The sequence below is a fragment of the Talpa europaea genome, assembly GCF_964194135.1.
Source record: "Talpa europaea genome assembly, chromosome: X".
NCBI classification, from domain to species: Eukaryota; Metazoa; Chordata; class Mammalia; order Eulipotyphla; family Talpidae; genus Talpa; species Talpa europaea.
The window spans coordinates 66,259,071-66,276,520 of NC_140081.1; the positions used below are offsets into that span (position 1 = coordinate 66,259,071).

General features: G+C 37.1%; 1 protein-coding gene across 1 annotated transcript in view; it reads right to left on the bottom strand.

The window, feature by feature from the left end:
- NUP62CL (nucleoporin 62 C-terminal like) overlaps nucleotides 1–17,450 on the bottom strand; it is a gene marked incomplete at both ends in the record, with an annotated part of 66,721 nt that overhangs the window by 496 nt on the left and 48,775 nt on the right.

Below are 17,450 nucleotides of genomic sequence, written 5' to 3' on the forward strand. Positions count from 1 at the left end.
AACTTGATGGTCCTAAATTTTGCTCAGGGGCACAACAACAACAAAAAAAATACCATTAATTTTACCATACAAAACAATAACTTTCTGTAGTAAAAAATGAGCTATAAGCATGATCATCTGAATCAGTTGTGCACATTTTTCTATTAACATGTCCAATTAAACTTGGCCATTTGTTTTAGTGTTCACTAATACTCACTAGTTAATAAACAATAGGTGTCAAAGATTTAAGAAAAACTTTGCAAGAGAAAAACAAAACATTTGAAGCAATGTAATTCTCATCAGCCACTTGGAAAACCCATGCTGTGATTCTGTTTTTAAAGTATAATGCTTTATCCTATCTTATAATATAGAGGCATTATGTAAGATCACACCTTTGGAACAAGTGCTTAAAATAATGGTTGTCTACTGAAAGGCTAGAAAAACAGTGACAATGAACATGGCAAACTAACGTCCTTTGCGTTGCACAAATGAACAGCTGGATACAAATTTCCCCCCTAAGAACATTTTCAAACTGATAAAAGCCCAAATGAGCACTACAACAAACCATTAACTTGAGGTCAAAAGTGTCCACATAGGCACAATTTACTTAATTTGCTGATTGATACATATTAAATGCAAAGAAGTTCATTTATTAGAAAATGTTAATGAATAAAATGTCAAAAAATACAAGTCAGTATTACTAAGAGATCCTCACTATAAATATTTTGTCATGTCTTTAAATTCAATTCTTAGGATTATTTCTGTATTAACATACAGACTTTCATTCTTTAAGGAGAGAACTACACTTAGGTATTAACTGTCTGGTCCCATGATATCTATTCATCAGTGATTGGTTCACAAAGGTCTATTAAATAATAAGTAAAATGCTAGTAATAGTCTAAATTTGGGGGGAAATATGCCACACACATTTTGACATTATTAAAGAATTGTAGTGAACAATATGAAAATGAAATTAAAATAATTCTATATATGACAGCATCAAAAAGAAAACACTTATGAATAAATTTGCCAAATGAAATATAAGGCCTATATACTAAAAACTACAAAACATGACTAAAAGAAAAATAAATATCTAGGGCCTCCCCTGGTGGCGCAGCGGTTGAGTGCTGGGTTGCGAGGCTTCCCACAGCCTCTGCAGCGCCAGTTCAATCCCCGGCTGCCTGCGAGGGTCCACCACCACCCCACCCCACCCCCCGCCAAAAAAAAAATCTAAATAAGTGAAGAGTTAATCCATGCTTATGGACTGAAAGGCTCAATGGTGTTATGACAAATCTCCATAGACTGATGTACAGATCTAAGTAATCTCTGTGAAAATTTCAGGTGATTTTTGTAGAAATAGACAAGGTTTAGTAGATAAACCTAGTTCAAAATTTGCATGGAAAGGCAAAGGACCCAGTGTGGACAAAACAATCTTGAAAAAGAATAAATTTCAAGAACTACACTATCAACTTTTAAAATTTACTATAATGCTGTAATAATCAAGACAGTGTGGTATTGGCATAGGATAGCCATAGAGAATTATGGGACAGAAAGTCCATTAAAAAAAAACTTTATTTTGGTTAAGATCATATTTTGTCTGCTTAAAAATATTTTTCAAAGAGAACTTCCTCCCAAAAGATTCTGGTAAAACTCCTCTGGCCAGTCCCATTCTGTTTAGGGAACATATGTTTTCTTTGACTTAACCTACTTGAAAATATTTTAGATAAAGATTAACTTTCAGAGAAAGTTACGAAAATAAGAAATTTGGCCACAAAATTCAAACACAGCTTTCTACTGTAGTTATTTTTAAGTTATACATTATAAATATTATTAGATAATATAAAATTCACCATCAAAGGACAATGTACTCTCACAGACACTACTATAGCATGCCTCTTATTCTCCTGGTAGAAAAATAAGGGCAGTAAGAGAAAAAATCCTGATCAAAAAATGGCCAAAAGTCACAAATAGATGACTTGCAAAATGATATACAAATTGGTTATAAGCATTTTTAAAATAGTCAACCTCATTAGTAGCCAGAAGAACTGAAATGAAATATGGGAATTATTTTTACCTATTAAGTTTTAGTGAAGAATGATAATGGTGATTACATCTAGGCTCACTGCAGCACAATTTAATTTAAAACAGTGAAAAGTTGAAAACATTAACCATTATTCAACAATGGGGTACTAGTTAAATAAATTCTGGCATACACACACACACACACACACACACACATATACACACAATGGAAAATTTAGCAGCCATCAATATGTAGAAATTATATGGAACAATATTCATGTATACATGTCTTTTAGTTTTGCATTTCTTTTTCCATCAAAGCTGAGTACAATGTGCTATGTACATATTAGGGACAAATAAATTTAAAAATGTATACTGGACTCCACATTTATATGAGACATTGCTAAGATCTGAAGATACAAAAATAATTAAGACATAATCTCTATTATTAAGGAGCTCAAGTTCCAGTAAGGGAGACAGACATGTAAGTAAGCAACTGTGATAGTATACAATAAATGCTAGCAATACTGTATGTAGACACACTATTAGAATGATGAGTCAAGAAAAGCTTCCTAGAAGAGATGGCATGTAAACTACATCCTTACATGGGAGTAGCTATCAGGCAGACAATGATGGGGTGGTGTAGGCCAGGAAGAATCAGTTGACCATTTATTAATATAGACAAAGAAAGAATAGTGGGTGCATGCAAAATCATAAATACTTTTTTAAAGCAGTGCTGGAAACAAGAGATGGGACTGGAAAAATACAGGTTAGATTGTAGAGGGCACTTTGTAAATTATGCAAAGAATTTAAAAAAAAATTTTTTAAAGATTTTTTTTAAGTTTCTATGTCTGATTTTATTTATTTTTTCACATTTTATTTAAATTTTATTTTTATATTCCCCATACAATTACAACCCCCTTATTTTGACCCCAAGCCCTCCTTTCCCTGCCCCCACCCCCCAGAGAGTGTCTCTGATTTATAGTTGTTGATTTTGATATTTTCTTTCTTATAGTTATTCTTTTTCCTGGTCCCTTATTTAAGTTTTCTAGATTCCTGCTATGAGTGAGACCATCCAGTATTTTTCTTTCTCTTTCTGGCTTATTTCGCTGAGCATGACCCCTTCCTGCTCCATCCATGTTGCTGCAAATTGCATGTGTTTATCTTTTGTGAATGCTGAGTAATATTCCATGGTGTATATGTACCACATCTTCTTGATCCAGTCATCTATTTTTGGGCATTTGGGTCGTTTCCAAAGCTTAGCTATTGTAAATAGTGCTGCTATAAACATAGGAGTGCAGGTGTTCTTTGGAATTGATGTTTCTGTGTCCTTTGAGTAAATACCTAGGAGTGGAATTGCTGGATCATATGGAAGCTCTATGTTTAGTAGGTCAAGAAATCTTCACACAGCTCTCCATAGTGGTTGGACCAGTTTGCACTCCCACCAACAGTGCAGGAGAGTTCCTTTTTCTCCACAACCTCGCCAAAATTTGTTGTTGCTAGTTTTTTTAATATGTGCCATTCTCTGGTGTAAGATGGTATCTCATTGTAGTTTTGATTTGCATTTCCTTGATTACAAGTGATGTCGAACATTTTTTTCTTTTCTTTTTTTTTTTTATAAATTTTATTGTTATATTCCCCATACAATTGCAGCCCCCCCATTCTGACCCCAATCCCTCCCCTCCCGCCCCTGCCCCCCTAAAAGTGTCTCTGGTTCATAGTTTTTTGTTGATTTTGATTTTCACTTTCTTATATTCATTTTCCTGGTCCCTTATTTAAGTTTTCTAGATTCCTGCTATGAGTGAGACCATCCGGTATTTTTCTTTTTCTTTTTGGCTTATTTCGCTGAGCATGATCCCTTCCAGCGCCATCCATGTTGCTGCAAGTTGCATGTGTTTATCTTTTGTGAATGCTGAGTAATATTCCATGGTATATATATGTACCACATCTTCTTGATCCAGTCATCTATTTTTGGGCATTTGGGTTGTTTCCAAAGCTTAGTTATTGTAAACAGTGCTGCTATAAACATAGGGGTGCAGGTGTTCTTTGGAATTGATGTTTCTGTGTCCTTTGGGTAAATACCTAGGAGTGGAATTGTTGGATCATATGGAAGCTCTATGTTTAGTAGGTCCAGAAATCTCCACACAGCTTTCCACAGTGGTTGGACCAGTTTGCACTCCCACCAACAGTGCAGAAGAGTTCCTTTTTCTCCACACCCTCGCCAACATTTGTTGTTGCTAGTTTTTTTAATATGTGCCATTCTCACTGGTGTAAGATGGTATCTCATGGTAGTTTTGATTTGCATTTCCCTGATTACAAGTGATGTTGAACATTTTTTCATATGCCTGTTGGCCATTTGCATTTCCTCTTCAGAGAAGTTTCTTTTTAGCTCTTCTGCCCATTTTTTGACTAGATTATTTTCTTTGTTGTTGTTGAGTCTCATCAGCTCTTTGCAGATTTTTGTGATCAGTCCTTTATCATTAGTGTTGGGTGCAAAAATGTTCTCCCAGTCGGTGGGGTTTCTCTTTGTTTTTGTTATTGTCTCTTTTGCTGTGCAAAAGCTCTTTAATTTGATGTAGTCCCAGCTGTTTATCTTTGCCTTCACTATCACTGCTTTGGGTGATGTGTCTGTAAAGATGTCTTTGATGTGCAAATCAGCTGGTTCTTTGAAAAAATCAATAAAATAGACAAACCCCTAGCCAGGCTCACAAAGGAAAAAAGGGAGAAAGCACAAATAAACAGGATCATCAATGAAAGAGGAGAAATCACAACGGACACAGCAGAAATCAAAAGAATAATCAGTAACTACTATGAACAGTTATATGGAAACAAGTTTAACAATCTAGAGGAGATGGACAAATTCCTACAACTCTACAATCACCCAAAGCTAGATAAAGAAGAAATAGAACACCTAAACAGACCAATTACAATTAGCAAAATTGAAATGGTAATCAAAAACCTCCCCAAAAACAAAAGCCCAGGACCTGATGGATTTACAAATGAATTCTACCAAACATTCAGAGACGAGTTAGTGCCTATCCTTCACAAACTCTTCCAAAAAATTGAGAAGGAAGGGACAATACCAAACACGTTTTATGAAGCCAACATTACACTAATACCAAAACCGAACAAGGACAACACAAAAAAGGAAAACGACAGGCCAATCTCCCTAATGAACACTGATGCAAAAATCCTCAATAAAATTTTAGCTATCAGAATCCAACAATGTATCCATAAGATAATTCACCACAACCAAGTAGGATTCATTCCAGGGACACAAGGATGGTTTAACATCCGAAAATCAATCAACGTTATCCAACATATCAACAAAAAGAAATATAAAAACCATACGATAATATCAATAGATGCCGAGAAAGCTTTCGACAAAGTGCAACACCCATTCATGATAAAAGCCCTTGAAATTCTTGGGATACAAGGAACATACCTCAACATCATAAAGGCCATCTATGACAAGCCAACAGCCAGTATCATTCTCAATGGTGAAAAGCTGAAAGCAATTCCATTAAGATCTGGAACAAGACAAGGATGTCCACTCTCACCACTGCTTTTCAATATAATACTGGAAGTCCTAGCCAGAGCAATAAGACAAGAGAAAGACATCCAAGGAATCCAAATAGGAAAAGAAGAAGTCAAACTATCACTATTTGTGAGCATTTTTTTCATATGCCTGTTGGCCATTTGCATTTCCTCTTCAGAGAAGTTTCTTTTTAGCAATTCTGCCCCTTTTTGATTGGATTATTTTCTTTGTTTTTGTTGAGTCTCATCAGGTCTTTGTAGATCAGTCTTTGTGATCAGTCCTTTATCATTAGTGTTGTGTGCAAAAATGTTCTCCCAGTAGGTGGGGTTTCTCTTTGTTTTGGTTATTGTCTCTTTTGCTGTTCAGAAGCTCTTTAATTTGATGTAGTCACTGCTGTTTATCTTTGCCTTCACTATCACTGCTTTGGGTGATGTGTCTGTAAAGATGTCTTTGATGTGCATATCATGTAGTGTTTAGCCTATATTTCCTTCTATGTATTTTATGGTTTCAGGTCTTATATCTAGTTCTTTGATTCATTTTGAGTTGTTTTTTGTGCATGGTGTTAGGTAGTAGTCAAGCTTCATTCTTTTGCATGTAGCAACCCAGTTTTCCCAGCACCATTTATTGAACAAACTTTCTTTGCTCCAATGTGTATTCTTTGCTCCTTTGTCAAATATTAGTTGACCATAAATCTGAGGGTTTACTTCTGGATTTTCTATTCAATTCCATTGGTCTGTGTGTCTGTTCTTGTTCCAATACCATGCAGTTTTGATGATTATGGCTTTGTAGTATAGTTTGAAGTCTGGGCATGTGATGCCTCCATTCCCTTCTTTTTTTTTCAGGAGAGCTTTGGCCATTCGGGGTTTTTGGTGATTCCATATGAATTTCATCAATAATTGTTCTATTTCTTTGAAGAATGTCATTGAAATTTTTATTGGAATGGCATTGAATCTGTATATCGCTTTTGGTAGGATGGCCATTTTAATAATGTTTATTCTTCCAGTCCATGAGCAGGGGATGTCTTTCCATTTCTTTGTGTCTTCTTCTATATCTTTTAACAGTGTTTTATAGTTTTCTTTGTATAGGTCCTTTACCTCTTTTGTTAGATTCATTCCCAAGTATTTGATTATTTTTGTATTGATAATAAAAGGGATGTTTTTTTTTTTTATTCTTCAGATTTATTGTTTGTGTATGGGAAGGCTACTGACTTTTGCGTGTTGATTTTGCGTGTTGATTTCCTGCCACTTTACTGAACTGATTGATGAGTTCAATTAGTTTTTCTGTGGAGTTTTTGGGGTTCTCTATGTATATTTTCATATCATCTGCAAATAGTGATAGTTTTAATTCTTCTCTTCCTATTTGGACTTCTTGTATGTCTTTCTCTTGTCTTATTGCTCTGGCTAGGACTTCCAGTATTATATTGAAAAGCAATGGTGAGAGTGGACATCCTTGTCTTGTTCCAGATCTTAATGGAATTGCTTTCAGCTTTTCACCATTGAGAATGATACTGGCTGTTGGCTTGTCATAGATGGCCTTTATGATGTTGAGGTATGTTCCTTGTAGCCCAAGAATTTCAAGGGCTTTTATCATGAATGGGTGCTGCACTTTGTCAAAAGCTTTCTCAGCATCTATTGATATTATCATATGGTTTTTATATTTCTTTTTGTTGATGTGTTGGATAACATTGATTGATTTTTGGATGTTGAACCATCCTTGTGTCCCTGGAATGAATCTTACTTGGTCGTGGTGAATTATCTTATGGATACATTGTTGGATTCTGATAGCTAAAATTTTACTGAGGATTTTTGCATCAGTGTTCATTAGAGAGATTGGCCTGTAGTTTTCTTTTTTTGTGTTGTCTTTGTTGGGTTTTGGTATTAGTGTAATGTTGGCTTCATAGAACGTGTTTGGTATTATCCCTTCCTTCTCGATTTTTTGGAAGAGTTTGTGAAGGATAGGCACTAATTTGTTTCTGAATGTTTGGTAGAATTCATTTGTAAATCCATCAGGTCCTGGGCTTTAGTTTTTGGGAAGGTTTTTGATTACCATTTCAATTGTGCTGCTTCTAATTGGTCTGTTTAGGTGTTCTATTTCTTCTTTATCTAGCTTTGGTTGATTGTAGAGTTGTAGGAATATTCCATCTCCTCTAGATTGTTGAACTTGTTTCCATATAACTGTTCATAGTAGTTTCTGATTATTCTTTTGATTTCTGCTGTGTCCATTGTGATTTCTCCTCTTTCATTTGTGATCCTGTTTATTTGTGCTTCTCCCTTTTTTTCCTTTGTGAGCCTGGCTAGGGGTTTGTCTATTTTATTTATTTTTTCGAAGAACCAGCTCTTGGTTTCATTGATCTTTTGGATTGTTTTTTTTTTAGTTTCAATTTCATTTATTTGTGCTTTGGTTTTTATTATTTCTTTTCTTGTACTGGTTTTGGGTTTTTTTTGCTGTTCTTTTTCTAGTTTGTTGCATTTCGAGATTAGGTTGTTTCTTTGAGTTCTTTCTTGTTTCTTGATGTGAGCCTCTATTGCTATATATTTTCCTCTTATTACTGTTTTTGCTGCATCCCATACACTTAGGAAATTGGTGTCCTACTTGTCATTCAATTCAAAGAATTTTTTAATTTCTTCTTTGATCTCATTAGTCCAATGGTCTTCCAGGAGTGTGGGTTTCAATCTCCATGAGGTAGGAGAGTTCCTTGCCTTCTTCTTGTGGTTTATTTCTAGTTTGATGCCTTCATGGTCAGAAAACATGCTTGGTATGATTTCAATCTTGATGTATCTACTGATGTTTGTATTGGGTCTCAGCATGTGATCGATCCTGGAGAATGATCCGTGTGCACTTGAGAAAATTGTGTACTCAGATTTTTTTGGGTTTAATGTTCTGTAGATGTCTGTTAAGCCCAAGTGCTCTAGATCCTTATTTAGAGCTTTAGTGTCTTTACTTATTTTTTGTCTCGTTGATCTATCCATTGTTGATAGTGGTGTGTTGAAGTCTCCTACTACATATGTGTTTTCTCTGATGTCTGTTTTCAAAGATGATAATAGCTGTCTGATATATTTTGGTGCTCCTTCGTTTGGTGAATATATGTTAATGAGTGTTATTTCTTCTTGAAGTATTGTCCCCTTGATCATAATGTAGTGACCATTGGGGTCTCTTTTTATTTTTTTGAGTTTGAAATCTGTTTTATCTGATATGAGTATAGCTGTTCCTGCTTTCTTTTTTGGTCCATTTGCTTGTAGGATTTTTTTCCATCCTTTAACTTTGAGTCTATTTTTATCTTTTGCAGCTAAATGTGTTTCCTGGAGACAGCAAAAGGTTGGGTTTTGTTTCTTAATCCAGCCTGTGACTCTGTGGCTTTTTATTGAAGAGTTTAGTCCATTTATGTTTAGAGTTAATATTGATATGTTAGCATGTATATTTGCCATTGTGTTTGTCTTTCCTTTGATTTTATTTATTTATTCTTTTAAAAACTTTTTTTTTTGGCCTTCTTTTGTTGTTATTCGTCCCTCTGCAATACTGGCTTTAGGATTCCTTGTAGTATTTTTTGGAGTGGGGGTTTAGTCGTAATGAAATTCCAAAGTTTCTGTTTGTCTGGGAAGGTCCTTATTCTTTCTTCATAGAGGAAGGAGAGCTTTGTAGGTTAGAGTATTCTTGGTTGGCATCTGTTTTCTTGGAGTCTGTTGACTATGTCCCTCCACTCTCTCCTTGCCCATAGTGTTTATTCGGAGAAGTCTGATGTCAGTCTGATTGGTTTTCCTTTGAATTTTATCTGTTTCTTCCCTCTTATCAGCTTCATTATTTTTTCCTTGTCTTGGATTCTTGGAAGCTTTACTATTATGTATCTTTCTGTATTTTTCCTTTCATCATGGAAGTTTGGTGTTCTTCTTGCTTCTTGTATATCAATTTTCAGCTCCTTCTTCACGTTTGGGAAGTTCTCTTCAATTATTTCCTTGAATATTTTCTCTGTTCCTACATCTCTCTCATCTCCTTCTGGGATTCCTATAACTCTTATATTTCCTTTCCTCATGGGGTCAGATAGTTCCCGAAGTCTTTCTTTGGTCTTTTTCCTTCGTACTTCTCTTTCCTTTTCTGTTTTGGTTCTTTTTATTTCTGTGTCTTCAAGAGTACTTACTCGTTCTTCCATTTCATCTATTCTGCTTTTATTGCTTTTCCCAGATTTCTTTAGCACCTCCATTAATTCTTTGATCTCCTGCATTTCTTTTGCTTCCCTCTTTAGGGACTCAATTTCATTCTTCTGAGCATTGTTTTCCTTAATGACTTCCATCAGTTTTTTCATCACAGCAATTTTAAATTCTTTTTCTGGAATGCTCAGAAGTTTTTCCAAGTCACTGTAGTTGCAAGCTGGTGGGTGTTTGTTTGTTTGTTTGTTTGTTTATTTATTTATTTATTTATTTATTTATTTATTTATTTATTTATTTATTTATTTATTTTGTGGTGTGTCTTTTTTCTGGGGCATTGCTACTTTGCTTCTAGTTTTTCTTTTCCCTGCTGCCTGTCTTCTAATTTGCCTTATGCGTTGAGACACTATGCCACTGGTACTGGCTGGCATCTTTTTGGTGTGTTCTTTTGGGAGTTTCAGAAACTGGCAATCCAAACGAGTCAAAAACTGTTATGCCAGAAGTCTAGTGAGGCAGTGGTACTTTGAGTATGTTAATGGTCACTGTCACAGAATCTCTCCTCCTTCTGTGTTTAGTTACAAAGGTGCATCCTGTAGTCCCACAGACTTCCCTGGAGGTGGGGCAGCTGGATTGCACTCTGGGTTCCAAATCTCTGGATCCTCCTCTGGGCTCTGACTTCCTGCAAGGTGGGACCGGGCTTGTGGGGGCCTTCAGCTCACCTCTGACCGAGCAGGGAACCTTCTCCCTCTGGCTCCACGGGGAGCCTTCTGCCAAATTTAAGTAGTCTTTATTGAAGAAAGGTCCCTGTTCTAAATGGCGCTTGAGAGACAGGCACACTCTTCCGCATACCCAGTCTGGCCCAGCCGTGGGTGCCCGCTCCCCCTCTGGGCTCGGACTGCTGGCCAGAAGGGGCCTGGCCTGGGCGAACTTCCTAGCTCACCTCTGGCTCCTCCGGGAGCCTTCTGCCAGTTTCGAGCAGTCTTTATTGAAGAACGGTCCCTATTCTAAAATGGCGATTCGGAGACAGGCACATTCTTCCACACGCCCAGTCTGCCCTGGTCGTGGGTGCTCGCTCCCCCTCTGGGCTCGGACTGCTGGCCAGAAGGGGCCTGGCCTGGGCGAACTTCCCAGCTCACCTCTGGCTCCTCCAGGAGCCTTCTGCCAGTTTCGAGCAGTCTTTATTGAAGAATGGTCCCTATTCTAAAATGGCGATTCGGAGACAGGCACACTCCTCCGTGCGCCCAGTCTGCCCTGGCCATGGGTGCCTGCACCCCTCTGGGCTTTGACTCCTGGTCAGAAGGGGCCTGGCTTGGGCGAACTTCCCAGCTCACCTCTGACTCCTCTGGGAGCCTTCTGCCGGTTTCAAGCAGTCTTTACTGAAGAAAGGTCCCTATTCTATGGGGTGTTGGTGATTTTTTTTTTTCTGGTTCTAGGTGGCGCCAGAGATCTCTCCTAGTGTCCTTGGGGAGCTGTTTTTTTTTTTTTTTTTCCCCGTGGGACAGGGGAACAGTGTGGGAGTGGTAGGGGAAGCCTCAACGGCTTTGGGGTGCTGTGTCTGCCTTGTGCCCCACTATCATGGGGATCCCACGCCCCGAATTTCGTGCCCCGGGTCTCAGTTCCAAAGCCCTCAGGTCCAGGACGTGGGCTGTAGCCCAGTTCAGTGTCCACAGAAATGGCGCCTTTTGCACCCTGCTCCCGTGTCCAGGCGCCTGGTTTCTGATTACTCAGGGAGGGACATTCACCTCAAAGAGGGCCCCCGCACGTATTCCTGCAAGCCTAGGTCACAGGCGCGGGGACCTGGGCAGCCACGATCTGCGTATCCTCCTTTTCAAGTGCGCCGCTTACTGCACAAGCTTACCAGCTGGCCTGGGGCTGTGTGTAGGTCTCTGGGAGTCTTTGTTTTTCTCTAATGGCGCCTGGAGCCATTTGCTCACCTCCGCAGAGAATCCTGCAGGGTTCTCCACAGCTCCAGTTCACAGGGTGTGGTGGCTGAAATAGTTCCTTTCCACTCACAATCCCGCTTGATGAGTAGTTTGTTCTTGTTGGTTGTTTTAGTTTTTTTGTTTTTTCCTCCTTTCTGTTGGTCTGAGAGTGCCAACTTTGTGGGTGGGGGAGGGTAGCAGGATTCTGAGCTTTCCTCCCTTCTAGTCCTCTTTTATGGCAACTTTTTCTTCGGGTAGTTTGCTGGAGTCACCCGTTTATCTTCCATGTCCCAGTTCTCACTGGGACCTGCCGCTTTTCCTCACTATTAACTTTTTTTTAATGGGAGATCTTACTCGCAGCGTTTCCTCGCTGCCATGTTGATCCGCCCTGCCTATAAATCAAGATTTATTTATATAAGAACTGGGGTACAGGCCAGAGGCGGGGAAGGGTGAGAGGATTTACCAGAGACAGAGTGGTGAGCAGAACAGGCAGATGGACCGAAATACACCGCTGAGGGAAGCAGTGGGTGAGATAGGAGAGGTCTGCCGTGTCATGTGGGTATCTCCCTGGTGGCCGGGAATCGAACCAGCACTGCAGAGGCTGCGGATGGTTTCACAGCACTGTGCTCAACCCGCTGCACCACCAGGGAGGCCCTTAAGAGTTTTTAATAAAGAGTTGATGAGAACAGTCTCATTTATATCAAAACCACTCTGGCAGTATTGTAAAAGTGAATTGGAGTGGGGTAATACAATCGAGGAAAGGAGACCAGTAAAGTCTCCAGTTAAAGATCTAAACATCTACATTAATCATTGCTACATTTCAAAAACACTGTAAAATAGCAGGAAGGAGATTTTTTTTTTAAAAAGAAAAAGATGAAAACATAAAACCACAAGGACAAAGGCACAAGAAAGCAGACCAAAAGAAACCTGTGAAAATCACAACTAGATGTGTACTGAAAAAACCTAGAAAGGATTTGGAATGAACAGAACTAGGTAATTCAAAGTAGTACTAAAAAGTGGGGCTGAAAATAGGAATATGAATCAGAGGCAGGCCCCTCCTCTCCGTCACATTCTACCCTAGGTGATTCTCCCTATCGAAACCCAGAAGTGGAAGCAAGGAATCTGTACCCAAAACAGGGATTAGGTAAAAGTTTACAAGATTTAGAAAGTTAAAGTTTACAAATTGAACACTGAACTCCTAGTCCCTTCGCTAACAGCTCCTAGAACACTGACTTACTTCTTATTCTTAAGAGTAGAGAAAATATAGGGAAGGAAATAAGCAGAAACCTAATTCCAGAAAATTTCACCAAGCTGAAAGAAAAGGGTTTCTCAAGTGAAATGGCTCACTAAACACCAACTCTCTGGATGAAATAAAGTTACACTGATGGAGTATCATCTGAAATTTCAGTATTCTGGAGGAAGATCTTAAATACTTCCACAGGCAAAAGAAAACATAAATGCGAAGATGTTACATAAAGATTTGGGAATCAGAATGGTCCTCAAAACTAGAAAACAATGGGTCAACTTCTTCAAAAGTTAGAGAAATTATTTCCAAGTTGGAATTCAATACAAGATATTATCAATTGAGTGTGAGGGTAGAATAAAGACCTTTTCGGTCATGCAAGGGCTCAAAAATTTTACTTCACATGCACTTTATCAGGAAGCTGATGGAATATGTGCCACAGCAAAACAGGGAGTAAACCAAGAAATAGGAGGTATAATTAAGAGCCATGAAACAGAGTCAAATAAGAAAGAAATACATGAAATTCAAGACTGCTATAGCAGGGAGAACTTAGCTGAGTAGCAGACCAAGAGATCAACAATTCCAGATTGTTAAATTGATAAATTAGAGATTAGTGGGCTCTGTGAGAGATGAATCCAACAAAATGAAATGGATATATTTACAATGGGGTCACATATATAATGAAGGATAGAATTGTGTTTCTAGCAGTGAACTTAATGTAGTATAAGTGCATGCTGATTTTCAGTGATGCATACCTGAAACTTATATAATGTTATAATGCAATTTTACTTCAAAAAATAAGTTAAAAAATTAGAGATTTAAAGAAAAAGTAGGGAAATATTAGAAAGCAAATGAAATAAAATTCAAAGAACAACAACAACTTAGAAAGATGATACAGTAGGCTACATGGCTGAGCTGTGAATATTTAAGTAAGAATAATTTGAATATTAAACATAGACCTATGTGTAAAACTATATTGGGAGGATGAAGAAAAAGTGTATTTGCACATATAAGTGTATATGTGTATATATATGAAATGGAGTGGTCTATGTTGTATAAATATGTAAATAATGGGGGTGATATTAAAGAGTTAAATCCTCCCCTCCCATTTTGAGAAGTCAGTACAGAAGGCCTAAAATGGAAAAACTAAAAAGTAGCAGTATACATGGTATCTAGATATATAGAAATAAATAATTCAAAATGCAGGCTAAAATAACTGAAAGCGATCTAGAAAGTGGGAAATGTGTTGTGGACAAGAAATTCGGTAGTTTTCATAAACCTTATAAAACTATTCTACTTTTAAGGTGGGGGATGGAGTAGACCTGAAAGAAGGTACAGAGGGCAGAGTGAATCAACTGAAAAGATTCCAGAAGTCTTTAAGAAGTGTAATCGTCATTACTTACTAAAGAAATAGAAATAGTCTACCTGAAGTCCCTGAGTAAATAATAGCAATTAAGTAAATAGAAGCTGAAAAAAAAAAAGAAAAGTAGAAGACGTTAGAGCTCTGGGAGGCCCAGGTGAGAGTGAAGATAACGAGTTTGGTTTTAGACAAGTTTAATTTGAGATGCCTTTGGGATATAACTATGTGCAGATGTTTGTTAACACGGAGCTTTATAATGCACAGTAAAAGAATCATTAGTGAAACTGATAGTTAGCGATGACAACTGAGGTTTTAAAAATTCTGACTATTAGAAAGGCCTTGACAGAGAACACTATCAGATCCAAGGAGAGGTCTTAAGTCAATAATCTAAGCTCTTACATTAAGAAAACAGAAAAAATGCGAAGTGAATTAATTCAAAGCAAGCAGAACAGAAATGATAAAGAGCATATATTAATGAATTTGAAAATAGGAACATCATGGAGAAAATAAATGAAGTAAAAGAGGACTCTCCTAAAAATAATAAATAAAATTCTTTACCAAGACTGACAAAATAAAAATAAAACACAAATCATCAATATGAGGAATGAAACAAGGCATATCACTAAAGAACCTAAAAGTATATCACTACAGATACTTGCAGTCAAAAAAATAGATAAAAAGGAAATCATATAAACAGTTTTATGCTTACAGGTTCAACAATTTAGCAGAAATGCACCAATTCCTAGAAAATCACAAATTATGAAAATTCCACAAGATAATCTGAATAATCTTAGAAGCATTTAAAAATGCTTTGGAAATGTAATTCTAAAGCTCCCAAAAATGATATATCTAGGCCCAGAGGGCTTCACCGAAGAATTCTACCAATTTTTTAAAAAGGATTTATTTATTTATTTATACAAGAACTGGGGTACAGGCCAGACATGTGGGGGGTGAGAGAATTCACCAGAGACAGAACGGGGAACAGAACAGGCTGACTAAGTGAAATACATTGCTGAGGGGAGCAGTGGGCGAAACAGGAGAGGTCTGCTGCCCCATGTGGGTTACGTCCCTGGCCAGGGATTGAACTCCTTCTGCAGAGGCTGCAGACAGATTCCTAGGTTGTGTCTTAACCCTTTACGCCACTGGGGAGGCACGAATTCTACCAAAATTTTAAAGAAGAATCAATATCATTTCTTCACGAACTCTCCTAAAAATTAGAGATCAATATTCCTCTAATAACAACAATGACCAAAAAACAAAACAAAACAAAACAACAACAGGAAAAGACAGTACAAAAAAAAAAAGGAAAAAAGATCAATAATTTTCAAGAATATTTAAAAATCTCAAATGCATTTAAAAATCCTCCCAGTGGCCTAGGGGTCAAGTCTCAGCACTATCTCCCCTATGGCCTGAGTTTGATCCCCGGCCAGGGAGCTAACCACATAAGGCACAGCAGAACTCTCCTGTCTCACCTGCTGCTCCCGTCAGCAGTGTATTTCAGTCAATGTGCCTGTTCTGCTCCCCACTCTGTCTCTGGTGAATCCTCTCACCCCTCCACACCTCTGGCCTACACCCCAGTTCTTTATGCAAAAAAAAAAAAATCCTCAAGAAGACACTAGCAAAGTGATTCCCACAATGTATGAAAATTACTAACCATGACTAGGTGGAATTTACACCACATATGAAAGGTGGATTCAACATTAAAAAAAAAAAAACAATTTAATCCACTATATCAACAAATTTAAGAGGACTATGTCAACTGACACAGAAAAAGCATTTGACAAAACCCAGTACCTATTCATGATAAAAATTCTCAGTAAGTTAGGAAAGAGCATCTACAAAATACTTATAGCTTACTTTAAGTGTAAGTACTTTAAAGTCAAAGACTGAAGTCTTTTCTATAAAGTCAGGAACAATGCAAAGATGTCTGTTCCCATCACTCTTACTCAAAATAGCACTAGAAGTTTTAGCAAGTGTAATAAGATGAGAACAAAATGCCATACAGATTGGAAAGAAATAAAACTGTTCCTATTTGCAGATAAATGCTTATGTAGGAAATGGCAAGGACTATATACTACAAACACACACTCATAACTTCCAAGAACTAAAGTAACTTCAGCACATTCAAGATCAACACACACAAACTATATACACACAAACTAATTCTATTCTTATATGCTACCAAAGAATATTTAGACATCATAATATAAAACAGTACTATTTATAATCACCACAAAGAAAATAAAATACTTAGGTTTAAATCTAATAAAACCCAAATATGTACGTGATGTGGGTGCTGAAAATTACAAAATGCTGATGAAAGAAATCAAAGATGACCTAAATAAGTACTGAAACATACTTTGTTCAAATGTAGGAAGATTTAACATAGTAAAGACATCCATCTTACCCCCAAATTGATCTACAGGTTTAATGCAATTCCTATTAAATCTCAGCAAAATTTTATGGAAAAGTAATTAAATTAGTGAAAACAATTTTGTTAGAGAAAAATAAAATGAGAAGATTGTTCTACCAGATATTAAAACCTGTTATATGGCTACAGAAATGACAATAGTGAGGTATTGATTAATGGAGGGAAAGATACATATATCCATGAAACAGAGTCCCCAGAAAAACTCCCACATAAATATGCCGAACTGGTTTTTGAGAAAGGCGCAAAAGCAATTCAATTGAGGAAGGATAGCCTTTTCAACAAAAGATGCTGGAACAATTGGATATCCATAGGCAAAAACCAAAAAAAAAAAAAAAAAACCCAAAAAACCCTTGATCTAAAATTCACATTTTATACAAAAATTAACTCAAAATAGATGACATCCATAAGTGTAAAAAGTAAAAACAATAAAACTTGTACAAAAAACCAGGAGAAAATCCTCGGCATACGAGATTGGGCAAAAAGTTCTTAGGCTAGACACCAAAAGGATGATGCACGAAAGGAAAAATTGATAAACTGAACTTCACTAAGATTAAAGTTTTTTTCTTATGTGAACAATTCTATTAAGAAGAATGAACAAGTTAATAGCTAGGAGAAAATATCTGCAAATCACAGCCAACAAAGGACTAGTACCTAGAATATACCATGCATAGTCAAAACAATAGTAAAAAGAAAAGGCAATCTAATTAGAAAATGGACAAAAGACATGAATAGACATGTCACCAAAGAGATTATACTGAGGACTAAGCAGCACATGAAAAGAAGTTCAACATCATTAGCCATCAGAAAAATGAAAAT